Source organism: Charadrius vociferus, unplaced genomic scaffold (assembly GCF_000708025.1).
Source record: "Charadrius vociferus isolate BGI_N301 unplaced genomic scaffold, ASM70802v2 scaffold549, whole genome shotgun sequence".
Lineage (NCBI taxonomy): Eukaryota > Metazoa > Chordata > Aves > Charadriiformes > Charadriidae > Charadrius > Charadrius vociferus.
This window is the reverse complement of record NW_009650103.1, coordinates 1,652,642-1,656,606: the sequence shown is the minus strand read 5'-3', so window position 1 is coordinate 1,656,606 and position 3,965 is coordinate 1,652,642.

Genomic DNA, 3,965 nt, shown 5'->3' with positions numbered 1-3,965 from the left:
AACCTCCCCCAGCATCCCACCACTGCCCCCAGCATCCCACCACTGCACCCAGACTCCCATCGCAGCACCCAGCATCCCACCGCTGCCCCCAGCATCCCACTGCTGCACCCCACACAGTCACACCTCCTGCCCTGGCACCTTCCCTCCAGCCGTGATGCGTTCAGCCCCATCCCTTCCTCGCGAGGGTGCTGGTGGGGCACAGAGACCCCCGAGTGCTTCCCCACGCAGAGCCATACCCACAGGCAGCCGTGCTGTCCCGGCACCCAGAGCCCCTGCGGCGCGTGTCCCCCCCGGGGCAGCCGTGCCACCCCCAGCACGCCCCCGATGCGCCCTCCCTGCCGTAGGCATAACAGGATTACAGACGCCGCGGGAGAGGCTCGCTCCCTGCAAGGATAATTCCTTCAACTCCCAGACGAGAGGCAGAAGCGGGATCCCCGGAGCTGGGGGGCAGAGGAGGGGAGGGAGCCTGGATGCAAAAATGGGGATTAAGCTCTAGGGGTGGGACGTTGCCAGCTCCCTCTGCACGGGTGTCCTGTCCCGTCTGGGAGAGGAGGAGGGGACACGTGCCCAGAACCTGTGCTCCAGCCCGGTGCCACTTGTCCATGCCAAAACAAGCCCTTGTGCCAGCCCCGCCGGCACCGCCGGCACCGGCAGGCGTCTCTGTGGCCGCGGCGGAGGCGAGCATCCCTGTCCCCGGGGGGCTGGCCTCGCATCGGCTCTCGAAGGATGTTGATATAAAACAACCGCCGGCCACCACGTCACCCGCGGTCGAGTGACGTGCGGGCGGCACAACAGGAACCCCGGGAAATTCCTCGAGGCTTCGGGGGTCTGCTCCTGGGGTTTAGCACAGCGGGACCGTGCTTCCCAGCTCTCTCTGCTTTTTGGTGTCTTTACTCAACTGGGAGGAGGAGGGGGGCTGGATGCTGCGATGCGCTGCGGGGAGCCGGGATGCGGGCTGTGCCCCCGCCGCCATCCCGCGTCCCAGGGGAAAGGGGGGAGCTCATTCCTCAGCAGCCGTGTGGGTGGGCACGGGGTCCCAGCCAGCCCTTCTCCGAAGGAGCCCCAGAAACATCGCCGTTAGCCAAGGCGATGGATGGAGACCTTCCAAGGATGCGCTGGATCCCCTGGCCAGGGGAAACAAGCACTTGACCTGCTGGCAAAGGGAAGGCAGCGAAGCACAGTCTTTTCCTTTTAAAAGATCCTGAGTATTTAAGGCAGGAGAGGTCACAGGCAGGTTACTGCTGACCGGCTGGTGACACAAGCACATCACAAAGCAAAGCACGTGGAGGGCCAGCACCTTTCCCAAAATACCCATCCCCTGGGTACCACGGGAGCTCCGCGTTCCTGGGCATCCTGCGCCCCCGAGGCGGCTCCCCTCACCCATCCTGTTTACAGGCTTTGCCTTCCCACCACGGTCCCCGGCACCCAGCGAGAATCGGGTGTGTGTGGTAGGGCTGGTCTGGAGAAAAGAATTCAGGCAACAGCAAGAAGAAAGGAAAGGAGGTGAGAAGAGGACTGACCTTGCATTGAAAAGACCCGCTGGGGAGAAGCGTGTGCAGGCAGGGACACGTTTGGTTGTGTTTTCACCCAAAACCCTTGGCCAAACACTCCGAAATGTGAACCAGACCTGAACTCCTTCAGAGTATCATGACTCAAAGCCCGGTTCAAAGCAAACCCTTGGACACCGGGATGTCTCCACTCCCCATCCAAACGTTTCCTCCTCCGCAGCCCAAAACACCGCTGCAAGAGCGGCACCAACGGGAAACGTTCACCTCCAACCGACCGGCAAATATGGAAAAGGGTTTGTTTTGGTTTTTTCATTCGCAAAACCAAGAGTCCACCTGAGGCAACTCAGCGCAGATGCTGCCAGCCCGCCCGGCTCCAGGGGGAATTCTCCCAGCCGGAAGATGTGTTTGGGGAAAATAATGACTCAGGGTGAAGAGATGGGGATCCAGAACGGGACATGAGAAGTCCACCCTCATCACAAGGATCCTATAGGACCTTGAATGCTAAAGGAGCGCAAGAAAAAAATGAATTTTAAAAGGAGAAAAAGCCTAGATTGAGGAAATATCCTCAATAAAAACAAACAGCCCCCCAAACTGATGGATACCACTGGGACCGCAGGAAACAGGCGAGGTATTCTCCCAAACGCATTTTGAGTTCAAGCTGTGTGAGACTATTCATTTTTCTTGCGTAGTTTTGCCATTTAAAGCTGTTGTGTGTGACTATCTCTTGACCAAAATAAACTCTGTGCCTGTTTCTAAATAATAAAAAAAAAAAATTAAAAAGAAAAAGTTCTCAAAGCATTTCCCCTCTTGCCGCACCCATGAATTGCAGCTATTTTCTCTGTGCGTCCTTTGTTTAAACACAACGACCTCTATATATCTTACAAGATGCCCCATGGCAGTTGGGAGATCGGAAACGAGAGCTCTTCGGCAGCCAAAGAATTTGCAAGGAAGCTCTTTTTCTTTCTCTTAAACTGCGAACCCGCGAGCCACGAAATGTGGATGGGAATTTTTCCCAAAGAATACGCCGTTTAGGGCAGGGGCCACATGATGCACCTCAAGCGACGGAGCTGCGCGGCTGTACGGAGCCATGTGCGTGTCTCAGCTCTCCTCCGCGGCAGAGGAACACGCTGCAGCTCAAACCACGGCAGGGAGACTAAGAGCCAGCGGGTTTTGATCTGCCCTCGAGATAAGGAGCCCGAGTCTTGTTTTTCTGGCGTGGTGCTCATCGCTGCCCTTTCCCTTAGCAGGTATCTGGCTCGGCAAGGTCTCTTTTGCATGCCATCGTCCCTGCTTCGCAGGTGGGGAAACCGAGGTACGGGGAGAGCAATGCCCCCGAGGAGGCAGCAGCCCCGCTGGCAGACACGGACGGCACAAGCATGGCGCGGGCTTACATGACCTTCAGCAAGGTCACAGGGGAAATTGGAGCCAAAGCTGGGAATAGATCCTGGCTAGTGCAAGACCCAGGCTAGCATCTCCACTGCTGAATCAACCTTCTCCATATTATTTCCCCCCCCACCTCCTGGCCCCATGACAGCCAGCACTTTTTTACTATTATTAATTTTCAATAAGGGAAGAAAACATCTTTATAAAACATTATTCCCCGTTCTCATCCGGCTGCATTAGACACTCAGACCAGTGCAGACAAGCACCAAATGTCCCCGGGCAGCTTCACTGCTACTTGCCGTCCCTTTGGCACTCTTGGGGCCAACAACAGAAACCTCCAGTTTGGACCAGCAAACGTCCATGTGTGGATGCAGCCCAGACGGGCAGGTCTGAGCCCCTGGGAGCTGCGGTCGCCGAAAGCATCCGACCACGCCACCGGCTCTCACAATCCTTTCCTGTTGCATTTTATCACCCGGTGCACGGGACTCCTCAAGTGCCGCTGCTCGGCCAGGGTACGCCTGCAGCAGCCTGAGAGCTAAGAACAGCTTTTGCCGACGCAGCAATATCAAGAAGAGCTGTGATTTTAACATTTCTAGACCACAAAATGTCCCAGAGCAGAAACAATTACAACAGCGCAGAAGTGCTTTTTCCCAGGATAGCTCATTTGTACCAGAATAAACTGTACCAGCATAAGCTTTCGCCAGTATAATCTTCATTTATGCTTAAGAGGCTTTGCCAGTAAAACTAGAGTGACCTAGCTCTGCTGGAAAACCTTTTCTCGCATACCCAGGGAGTTTACTCAGCAGCTCGGTGGCTCCGCAGTCTGCTTCCGAGAGAGGGGAAGTTAAAAAAAAAAAACCAAACAACAAACCAACACACAAACCCGTATCTCAAGGCACAAACAGACTCCCGGAGCTGTGCTTTTCGGCAGCCGAGGAGGAGGGTTGGAGCCCCGGGGGGAACACCCAACAGCCCATCCCAGCGGGACCGGAGGGGTCTGCGGGCATCCCACGGCTTCGGGGAGCCGTCACGGGGCCAGCACCCCACACAGCCAGCCCCTCCGCCAGGCCAGAA